Source organism: Haplochromis burtoni, unplaced genomic scaffold (genome assembly GCF_018398535.1).
Source record: "Haplochromis burtoni strain Fernald_Lab_line unplaced genomic scaffold, NCSU_Asbu1 Contig_48, whole genome shotgun sequence".
NCBI lineage: Eukaryota > Metazoa > Chordata > Actinopteri > Cichliformes > Cichlidae > Haplochromis > Haplochromis burtoni.
Window position 1 is genome coordinate 489,099 of NW_024582409.1, and position 12,835 is coordinate 501,933.

Sequence of the window (12,835 nt, forward strand, 5' to 3'; positions counted from 1 at the left end):
GCTTGATAAGAGATTTTTGAAATGTATCAAAACCAGACGAGATTTGCAATGTTCAGTTTAAACAACAAGCGAGTGGAATATATAATAGTGTCATCTGCATAAATACACATATTACAGTTTTGGCTGGTAGAGATAATATTGTTTGTACACAAGGTGAAAAAAAAAAAACAGATCCAAGAATGGTTCCCTGTGGAACGCCTGTTAAAATGACCTGAACCCTCCTCTACATGAAACCATTTAGAGAACTCTTAATCTAAGAGTGAGTCAATCTATTGACTGAGAATATATTGATGCCATGAATCGAATGTTTCTGATAGATCAGTGATCCACCTAAAGCTGATAATCTTTAAGCGTTTCAGTAATATTACTGAGTAGACATGATGCAGCTGTTGTGGTACTGTGACATGCTCTACTAATATACATTTTTACTTTACATCAAAAAGTAACTTTCTGTCACAATATCCCATAAATAACTTAGTTTAGCCTTAGCTTCTCATATGCAGCCCTACATTTCAGATTGACAAGACAACACCAAAAGGTCATCTAGGTAGCCATTCTTGAGTTTACTGTTAAATTATATGATCAGTATTAGCTGATAGATTTATTTTTGCAGTGAAGTTTTAACTGACTTTTAAATCCTGATTTTTTCTTTTCTTTCCTCTTTTTTGTGTTTCTTTTAAGCTTGACAAACTAACGTTTAGGAGAAAAAAAATGACACATTATTCCTCTCACAGTGTTGGCTGACTTTAGGAAATGTTACGCATATTTTTTTTTATTAATGACTTTTTTCTTTTCTAAAAGTACATATAACCCATCCATGATGGCTAAAAAAGTCAAGGTTCAAACTCGTGGCCTTATAAACAGTATCCAATAATGACAATGACATGAACAAACACTGAATCTCAACAGGCACAAGTCAAGATAGCAAACCACATAAAGCAGAAACCCGTTTTGTCTCCTGAGCTGACATACGAATGGTTTCCCCGTTGGGAAACCACCGATGTGGAAACAATTTTTCATTTTGATTATCGGGTTCTCTTTTTGTGCTCCTTCTGCCAAGCATCTCCACAAGTCTGACACTGATGCTATTCAGATCATTTCTAAGAAGCTCAGAATTGATTATAAATGGATCAAATGACAAATGCAGGGTGCTAAAAAATATTGTTTTGCATGCAAAATAAATATACATTTTCCTGGCACTGTAAGAACTCCACCATGTAACGACACAGTCAGCTACTGCACACAATGCACAGCTCATTGAGCTGGCTATCTTTACAGGGGCTGGCTTATGATGTGGATAGAATGATGGTGGTTAACATCAACCTAATTCCCCTGTTATTACTTCTCTTTCCAGAGAAAAGATGAGAAGTACAATTTAAGACCTGACCCAACATAAAAAAGCATTCGGTTTGTTTGCAGCGTGACAAAAATGTAATAAAAAGCTCAACGTGTCATTAAAATGTCTGCATCGATCAATATCTGTCAGGCTTACATCTACCAGAACTGCAGGTTTACACAGGGACCAGCCAGAGTGTGTCATGATTACAGGAACAGCTGCTGACACGAACCTGCAATATTAAGTCATTATATTGATATTAAACAAATCTTACTATAGTGTTGAGAATTATCAGGGTAGGGTTCATTTTACATAGAAATAGGGGAAAGATGGCAGTGTCTTTTACTCGCTTTACCTTTCTTTTTTTTCCCCAAATACATATATTACAAATGCCAAAAACAGAACATGATCCAATGACATTTAGTTTCTTTGAAGACATACATCTCAGTCAGTGGCATAACTCCCCTGAAATAATTAAAGCTAAACAATTTACATTGTACATACGAGTTTTAAAAAAAGTGAAAAATTTTATGGTAATTTGGGTAAACTAACCCATTGGCAAATCTTATTTTATCAGAATTTCACAGCTCATAGAAAGAATAATATGTGTGTATTTCTGCATCTCTGGGCATGTAAACAGGATGAAAGTTATCATCCATGAAAGGTTAGAATAAGAGATCTTTTTGATATTAGACAAAGATGATATCTGACTTCAAAGCAGTTTAAAAATTCCTGAAAGGCTGTCTTAAAGCACAAGCAGTAATTAGCCATCACTTCATTTAATGGGGGAATGTTAAAACAGTGATTAGCCTGTCTTTGTTGACTTGATTAATTCATTCGCTGGCGTGAAAGCAAGCAGCTGCAAGTCTGCTAATCAGTGGCAACAATCATCACAACACTGTAATCTTAATGACTATCTGAGTGAGGAAAAGATAATATTTAGCAAAGAACTATCGATCATCTTTTTTTTTTTAGACAAAATCATATCAAATCTACATATATATTTTTACATTTAAACGTGTAAAATTGTGACTAAATACATTTTCCACTTGCCAGTAACATGTCTAAGTGTTGTGCCAAGAATGGCTTCGATGCTCTTTATACATCACGTGTTCTGACATCGATGAGTATTCAAACCTCACAAGCAAATCAACACTGAACTGAGTGAAGCAAATAAAAATGAAAGGATTAGAAAAAAATCAGGATGACTCATACTGCAACTAATGAAGCGACTGGAGCTTTAAATTCATGTACGCTGATTCCTGAGAGTTACTCGAAAGGCTTCAAAGGATTAAAGGACAGATGTCTTATGGTTTTAAAGAGATATCATGTGATGATGCCATGTAAAACAAAGGGACGTCCTTTGTTTTACATGGCATCATCGTTTTGCAGATGAGGTTTTCACATAAACTATTGTTCACTAAGTAAAAAGCAAGGTACGGTTCTTAGGAATAAAATACATTTTTATGAGCAGTTCTTTTGTCTCTCCTTCTTCGCTTTGACTTACATAACAATGTTGTGACACTATGTCAAAGAAAATAATGTTCATACCTACATCCAAATCTTTAAAATTATTTCTACAAAACCGATCAGACAGAATTTTTACCCTAGATAAGTGACATTAACTTAGTAATCAAATCATTCTTCAGTATGGCAACTTTTTTTTGTTGTGCATAAATTATAGTTTCCTATTTTTTGTAGCACAAAAAGAACAAATGACAACGTTAGCATACATACAAAATACATACATGCATAAATGTAGCCACTGTAACATTACCCACAGGATTGCTGTGTTTGAAAAGGATAAATCCTCAACTTTTACATCATAACATTTTGGGGCCAGAAGGGACCATATTTAGATGAGAGGGGGGGAATGTGGAAGGTTTTCTTAATCTTTGGCAACATTGCACAGACATGCACATCTCTTACACTCTTACAATGAATCTAACAACAAGTAAGCCAAATATTGCGTATAACTTGCCTCAAAGGACTCAGCAACAACACAGTCAGCAGGTCCACTTCAGTGACATGAATTAGTACCCATGAAGCCTAGCAGATAGCTTAACGCTCACCTTTCACTCAGCATGGCCAAGAACACATACAATATAATACAATACAATAAAAAACGGTGATCCACTGACCAATTGTGCCAGATATTAAATTATTAAAAACAGTTTTTTGTACTAGTCTGAAAACGTGCTTATATCTGCTCAAAGGGGCTGGCATTTTTAACATGGCAGTTTATGGTGACTGACTCACTTTTCTAGTTAGTCTCTAGTGGCCATTAGAGGAACTACAGTTTTTGAAACTTCAAAGGTTATACTTGGAAATGATTTTAATTGCCTTAAATTTATGTGAGCAAAGTCCCGATACTGTGTGCTTTGGTTCACTAAAACAAGTGACTCAATTAGATTTCCTAACAATTAACTTAATGTTCAAGACATTGTTCAGCTTCTCACTGCTCATGATTATATTATTATTTTACATCTTTGGTTTGGTCTTGTTCAATGATTGCAGTCTTGTTCAGCGCGATACTTTTTAAATAAGACAGCTTTGGCTTTTTTAAAGATCCAGTACAAATGCAGCATATTTCAAATCTGCCCACATATATAGAGGCTAAAATACACTTGATTTAGAACATTTACACAACTTTAGCTCATTTAACTTCTACGCTCCAACAGGTCACTGAAATTACACTTAGTAAAAACAGATTTTGATCTTTCTAAATGCAAGTTGGCATTCCACAGCAGGTAAACCTCAACCTTAAATAATAACAATTATAAATGGCTGAAATGTTAAAAGACTGAAGTCAACATTGGCCTGTGCACTGACAAGTATTTTATACTGACAGAGTGCATGTGCATAAAATGACCAAAACCATCAAAGCCTCTCATTTTTTTACTTTCCTAACTTATCTGTGGCTCTCACTGTAACCCCTCATGTTTTCTTTGTTTGTGATTCAACTAAATCATGTCACAAATATACGATTTCACTTCAGAAATAATTTATTGCAAAGTGATTTCACATTGCAAACCTTGCTGTGTCCATATTAAAATAAATTTTGTGCCAAGTATTTATTGCAGTTGAACACTTGTGTGTATGTAAAAAAAATTCAACATATATTACTGTAATGACTGTCATACTTTGCAATGTGCTTATTATAGCAAGTACAGACATAAGCTTAATAAGCTTTATTTAGCTACTCTACATTGGGATTTGGATGTGGGCACGATTTTTAAGTATGTTTTCAGATAATATTAAAAATGAAAAAAAGGTAAAATATTGGTAAATTGATATGCTTATCAATTAACACAACTGCTTTTGTATAAAAGTGACAGTATATCTCCTGAAATCCTGACTGCTCTTCAAAGAGCTCAGTGTTTGGATTCACAGCACTGCACAACAAATCCAAAGTGATTTCTGTTGCCTCTGTAGGTCTGTCACGCAGACACAATCCTCGTTTCATCTTGATAGTTCGGTTTATGAGCACGAGAAGTGCTGTATGTGCGTTATCACAACCAGTAAACACGTGACCTCGCAGTCCCTGGTGTCATCTGATAAGCCAAAGTAATCAAGCTCCCCCTCATGAGATGCCCTCATTAGCTTAAACATTTGATAGCTGAATCTTGGGTTAGCAGCCTCTTCTCCTATAATCCCATTAGCTTCATCAAGCTCAGGCCTTACTGGTGGAGGAAATGGCTGCCAAATTGTGTGCATCTGGAACATATTTTCAGAGTCCACATAAGGATTTCTGAAATTCACATCTGGGCAAAGCTGTTTTAAAGCCATTTAGCAGATTTATGGAAATCCCATTAAAGTGTAACTGACTGAAGTCAGTGCTGTTGAAATTGGAAGATACAATGTTGTGACAAAAATTGCCTGGGCTCATTTTTGAAAACGACGTCCTATGAATAAATTGTAGAAGCACAACTGTAAAAAAGAGAAAGAGAGAGTTTGAAAAGACAGATGCCTGATGACCTCACTCCTTGTGGCCATTGATGGAAACGAGTTAACAACTTCATGAAATACATTAGGATAAAAAAAATAAAGCAGCACAATGCATCCTGGTTGCTGTAAAGCAGAGTGACAGCAGGAAATAGGTGCTTTGCATATTGTCTTCCCTAATGGGAAATTCTCACTTACCTGCAAGGTCATTTTCACACATGACTGCTTCATAGATTTAAAGGGCATTGTAAGGCAGATATTTAGAAATCATACTAAATATTTGTTTTTGATATCTAGAATAAATTTGTATTTTCACTGAAAAATGCAAAGCAGAAAAGAAAAACAGCTTGTTGGGGGATGTGGGATGCTGCAATGAAAACAACAGCAGCCGATCTTTAACAGATCTTTCTCAGAGCTGTGTCTTTTATGACATTCACTTTGAATTAACTCCATATGATGCCCAAACAATTAGCTAAATTAATATTTAATTAAGCCTCATATTTAATTACGATTAAATATGAGACTGCATCTGCACCAACACTGTAACCGCGATAAAGCCAGTGCACCCATGTTTAGCAGTTGTAATACTTACAGTGTTTGCCACCTTACTTTGAGGAGAATGAATGCTAATGGAAGCACAGCTGAAGCTGCTGGGTATGTCAGTCCTCCATGAGGGACCCTGATGGTACAGTATTTGCCAAAATCATCAGTCTATCCTGTGTTTTAAACTATTTCAGTTTAAAATATATATTTTTTTAAAATGTGCCAGAGAGCGATGGGCGTATGGCAAATAACCATGTCTATAAATCTGATGAAGGAAAAGCTTAAAAAGCTTAAACTTGTGACAGACACACATCAGCATTGCCAGGCCCAGACCTATCCTGCTGGCATAGCTTAAAGGATGTGTAAGTACAATGTGAAAAATTCTTACAAACAACATGACACATAAATATAAATGCAACATTCATTAGCTATATAAATGTAACAGTAAGGTGTGTTATTTCTATAGCGCCAAATCACAATAACAGTGATTTATATATTTTAAGGTAAAAACCCAACAATAATACAGAGAAGCTCCAACAATCAGATGATCCCCCTAAAAGCAAGTGCTCGGCGACAGGGGGAAGGAGAAACTCCCTTTCAACAGGATGAAACCTGAGGCAGAACCAGGCTCAGGGAGCAGGGAGAGACGGCCAACTGCCATGACTGGCTGGGAGAGAGGGGAGGAAGACAGGGCAAAGACACAGAGACGCAGAGATTAATACTAACCAATGATTAAATTCAGAGTGATGTTTAAACACACAGTGAGTGAAAGAAGGTGAGTGAAATAGAAACAGTGCATCATGGGGAAGCCCCCAAGCAGCCTAGACCTATTGCAACGTAACTAAGGGAGGTTCGGGGTCATCTGATCTAATCCTAACTATATGCTTTATCAAAAAGAAAAGTTTTAAGCCTAATCTTAAAAGCAGATAAGATGATCTGTCTCCTTAATCCAAACTGGGAGCTAGTTCCATAGAAGAGGGGCCTGAAAGCTGAAGGCTCTACCCCCCATTCTACTTTTTTCCTAAATATCCTTGGAACCACAAGCAAGCAAGGAGTCTAAAGAAATAGGCACCAAATACACTGCAATCAGGAGATGACATTGTTTCATACAGTAAGTCATGAAACTGCATTAAAAACAGTCTGCCAACAGCAGTGGGAAACAGTAACAACAATGTTAATTGCTTAACCCACAATCAGCAACAGTTTCTGTAATAATTTTAAATAGTTTTTGCAAGAAAAAAGTTCAGTATGGCTTCTAAATACAAATATTCTCAATTTTTTCCTTCTACAACTATTCAAATCTTAACATTTTGTGTACTGAATAGAAAAGTGACTTCAAAAAACAAAAAGTGTATCAAGGATGAGACTCACATAGGAAATATCCCGTATGTGTTAGAAAAAGCTTGTGGGAAATTTTGTTTTCATGCATTTTTGGCAGAAATGTGTTTAAAGGCCGACAATCCAATGTAACAAAAAAAGGAATCTATCACAATAACCGCCGACCACAACAATGTGCCAGGAGAGCCAGCTCAATAAAACTCAGCGTCCAATATGGCCCGCCATGAAATGATCGACGGTGTAATGAAGAAGCTAATGAGGGGGATCAAGATCGCTGCAGAGCCAATAAATCAACACAACTGTGCCTACAATGATACAGGAGCAATCAGTAATGCTGGTCAGTGCGCAGGGAGCAGAGGGAGGACGGGGGCTGGGGAACGGAGAGGGGAGGCAGACATGGGGGTTGACACTTTAATGCAAGTCAATGTCTAGAATATCCTGGTTTTATTTGTCTTTTAGAAAAGCATAGCTTCAGTGTGAGCACCTAATGGGGAAATCATTCAGTAAAAACTTCCTGTCTAAATATATATAAATGTGATAATCACTACAATTATATTTTTGATGGCACTTTTCCAGGTAAAGACTGTCCTTGGATCCTGTCTGAAAAATCAATACGGCTCTGCTCTGATCAGCACACTGTGAGGAAGATTCCCAAGCGTAAGCAAGTTGAAGCAGAAGGTCAATCAACACTTCAGTCCAGACGCATCTGCAGGGAGGCACTTAAACAGCACCTTTTTGAAATCATTTAAAAATCATTAGTCCTCGTGCTGAAATCAGAGGACAGTCCGCCTCTGTTTCAGTCAATACTGATCAATTATTAATTGCAAATATTTACAGAGTGGGACTGAAAGAAAACTTTTTTCTTCCTCACAACAAATCAACCAAGGTTGGCATGTTTCTGTAGTTAGAGTACGTTGTAGCTAACACATACCAGAGCTGCTGGTCAAACCATAGCCACAAGGGTGACCAGGAAACTATTTTCACCCCAAAATCAATACACATTAGGCACTGTAGTGCAGTGATTCTCAGACTAGGGGTCTTGACCTTTCTACAGAGATAACTAGAGAGCAGCTCATTTTGGGAGGAGGGAATACAAAACAACTATATGTATATATAAGAAACATAAAATCTCAAGCCTGAATTCACTCACAATAAAAAAAAATAGTGAAAAGGTTCCACCAAAAATCATTAAGGGCAATAAATGCCGCCAGCAGACATCAAAAAGCCAATCACATGATCACAACTCATTGCATTTAGGTATGTAGACACGGTCAAGATGACCTGCTAATATTCAAACTGAGATTCGAAACGGTGACCAGGGGTGATGTAAGTGACTTTGAATGTGCTCTTACCTGCTGGGATTTTCCCACACAACCATCTCTAGGGTTTACAGAGAAAGATTTTAAAAAGAGAAAATGTCCAGTGCGCGGCATGTTTCTAGGTGAAAATGGTTTGTTGATACGTGGGGTCAAAGGAGAATGGCCAGAGTGCTTCGAGCTACTTTGAGCTGATAGGAAGGCAACAGCAGCTCAGATAAACTCATTATAACCAAGCTATGCTTGAAAGACCAAATCTCTCCCTTTTTGACCACAGTGTGTGCTCAAATGGCTTCCACAGTCACCAGATCAGACAGTGAGCACAAGGTCCATGCAGGTACCCACAATTGCAGAGTATTTACATTGTAAATACTATTATATTATATTTTATTTGTTATTTACTGTGCTAAGTGCCTTCCTTTTACTTTATATCTTATACTTTTACTACGGTTATTTATTACTATGCTGCTTCTTGTTTTATTGCTGCTGGCCTCTGTAAGCTACCAAACAAATTTCGTTGTATAACTACAATAACAATAAAGTTCTTCTTATCTTATCTTAAAATGTGTCTATATAGTAACAGTGAGCGTGTACCCTGGGCAGTGGACATCAAGCAGACCTGTATAACAGGAATGACTATTCATCTGTGGGACCTCCAGCTGTCTTTACTCACAAAATCAAGCGATAAAGGGTAAAACCTGCATTACTTTTAATGCCCAGAAGAAGAAAACTGTGTTTGTCAAAAGAGTTAAGATTGTTTAGAACTCTATTGGAAAACAGTCCTCCCTTGTTTCATCACCTCAGTAAACACAATGGATTAGTTTATGGGCGCCGTCAGCAATTATAATTCCTACTAAATGCTTAACTTTGCACATCAGTAAATAATTCCTTTGGTTTCGCATACAGAGCTGCTCCACACTCAGTATGTCTGGTTCTTAAAAACTAAGATGACGACACCAAAAACGCTCAACCTGAGGCTTCATGGCCGCACTAATAGCTGGAGATGTCCCTTTACAGTCTTTCTGCGTATAAACTATTAATGGAAATCTATCTTATGAGAAGCTGTGTAAATGTTATTAGAGTTCAAATATTGGATTTTATGCTACTTTATATTAACTGTCAGTTGTTAAAGTTTTTATAGTTTCATTTTTAAAGTTCTTTTTTGTTTTTGAGTTTCAATTAGTTTAAAGTGTTTTTTTTCTCTGTTTAGTTTTTATTGTTTAAAAATGTTTAGTTTTAGTCAGTTTGTATTCATGTCAGTCTTAGTTTTAGTCCTTTGACATAGAGGACATGTGCTGGAGGCAATATTTGGGAAAAATCAGTACATGTATTAAATAAAAACAAAGGCCTTCTTTAAAGCATTTGACTCTTAGTCTTATAGACATCCAGAGTCTCAATAAACATGCTCATCAAAGCCTCAGGCAGGTTCTTCGATCTAATACATTTACTTTTATTTCAGTTCACTAACACCCCTTTTCACATCAAGTTTTGACAGTTTAGTTGTTCTGTTTAGTTATCATGTATTGCTACCACTGTAACCCTATATATTTGACAGAAAATAGGGGAATGCATAATATCCCCCCTTTAAATAAATACTTCAAATGCATGACCAAACAGGTACATGTACACTGAAGTATTAAGGCAGGGAAATAGTACTTTGAGCAAAGACTAGATGCTGATTAAAGAAGACAACCTTCAGCTCTGTGTGAGTTTTTCCAGCGTGCACAGCCTTTGTGCCAACACAGCTGAGAGTGGACCTGACCAACATTAAATATTCATAACAAAATAGGCAAAATCATATGCAAGGCAGGATTTAGTATAGGCTAAGTACTGCATATACAGTGTTAAGCCTACTACTGTGAATAGACCTTCATGCATAATAATGCCAGTAAAGGCTAATGGTGGAGGGGCATCCTGGTGCCTGCAGACGCACCATGGAGAGCCAGGTGCCCAGGGGAGGGATTGGCAGAGTCGAGCTCACTCAACACACATGCAAATGCCTGTTGGGGATTTCCCTCCACTGTGCACTTAGTGATAGCCATGCAGATATACCCCTATAATGCTGTTACATAGATGAACATCCCTGGTGACAGACCCTGATGCCATGCCCAGTTGCCCTCCATTCAAGAGCAAAAGCAAACACACACTCAGTCTGAAAACATGCAGAGGTTGCCAACTGAAAATAATGAGAAGATATCAGTATTTGCAGAAATAACATATTAAATCTGATCAAGACTTTAATTAAATGATCCAGACCATGTGTGGAAGAAGTATTTAATTCAATGCATTTAAATGACAATAGAGTCTGTCTTTGCTGGGCGCTGCAGGCAGCTTGTATTGTGTCCCATATTTGATTTGGGACCCAACCAGTGTATTTACATAATCTGAATTAAATGTAAATCAAGCCGTTTCATCTGCCTGCATCAGTCTCCCTGGATTTGAGGGGTTAAAAAGCGTGTGCTCAAAAACAGCACCTCTCAGCATGGTGGGTGGGGGTGATCCCCATTGTTGAGAAATCTGGAGTTAAAGGCCTGGAGCCTCTTCATTTCAGCTTCCTCTGCATTTTTAAAAATCTAGCCCAGATGCCCCCTTGAAGGAAAAGGGCCATCCAGTTTGTATTTGTGATACAATTCACGTAAATGAGGCAGTTTGGCCTTAATCCTTGCCTAATTAAGTGCCAGTCTGCTGAGGCAGACTGCTAAGGGCCAAAGCGCAATACCTGTCGAATTATGGGAACAGCTGGAGATCAGCAGATCAGCACCACATTATTATCCTGCTCATTTATCGAGAGCCTAAAACAGGGGGACTCTCAACTCCAGTTGGCCGTCTTTATTTCTGTTGCTTTTCTTTCCCAATTAGGCTAATAATTTCCTGGAATCTGATGCTGGGCAAACAAGAAATTTTGTGGATTATTCACCCAAAAAGCTGTAAGACTAACTGTCTGTAAGCTTTTCTTCCCGCTGCAGCAGCCAGAAAATGGCGATACCTCTGAAACATTCTGCATTAATTAATAAAAAACCTCATCAAATTAGCATTAAAATAATTATGGAATGAATAATGAATAACACCGAGCTGTTTGCCAAGGGGAATTTAATTAAACAATCAAAATTCTGTGTGTGGTGAAACAGTTCACGGTGATGCTCTGCTTTTCTTCAGTGCTTTGATTTACTGTCGAATATGCAGGAGGTGCTCTAAGATTATACACTTCCAGCTTTGTAAAAATATACTGAAGGATCCAGGAAAAGTGTTATAAGCCAGTGCTGTGACCTACATAGTAGAATTTACAATTCTCCCTCTGTGATCAGCAGCTAATCAAGGCTGCCCTAGTTAGGCAATGTTACTGAGCGCCAGAGTGCAGGCAGTGTTGGCGGGCAAAATTCTGCAAAAGTCTCCTGTACATGAAAAAACCGTTATCATATAAAGCAAACAGTCTGTTGTTCACCACGTGTTCTAAAGAATTAATTAAAAAAACATGAACATGTGTTTATTTTAATGTGGGGGTTGATCTCCCTTAATTTAGAAAACTGTGCTGCTCTTCAGCGGTTCCCTTTAACAATTATTTATGTATGTTTTACCATTAGTGGTAGTCCTACATACAAAGTAAGTCTCTTCTATTGCGTTTGGATGTAACGCCACCTGCTGGCCACTTTGAGCTGGTGCTGGTGAATTAATAAGTCTCATCATAGCCAGTGTAATGGAGCAGTGAGGTATGTAATTAAAGCCTCTAGTTCAACTGCATTTTACAGTAACTTTCTAATAGTTCAATGACTTTTGTGTTTGCATGTAGTTTAAGCAATTTATTAACTTTTTAGTCACTTTGTTTTGTTCGCCAATGTGCTTTGATTGTATAAATTTCTTGTGTTTGCTATTTATTCCTGCTGCCTTACTATTTATATTTTTCTCCTGCACACATAACTTTGTTGTACGTGTAAAATTACAATAAAGAGATATTCTATTCTTTTTTCCTACCTACTGAAACTGCACACAATTCTTGGCCATTGCTATTTAAATTTAACTGAACCCTGCAAAAATGTTTCATTCCTCTGAATTTTATCCTTCTTAAAATTCTCAGGTGGGTTGTTTTGAATCAGGGCCTCAATCTTTGAGGAGCTGAAAATCGCCACAAAGATCATCAGCTCATCCATGACTATTTGGGTGTCTTTTAGTCTCAAGAGTTGATTGATGGTATTTAACGTTTAGCATATTCAAGGGATAAATGTAGATCGGATATTTTGTTGTGTAAACAAGCTGATACATTTTACAGTGAACTGAGTGTGGGACTGTTCTGGAGTACTGAGTATCTGTACAAGTAATAAGTGTTCTGGGAATTTTTGGTTGGCTTCTTGGGCTTTTTTTT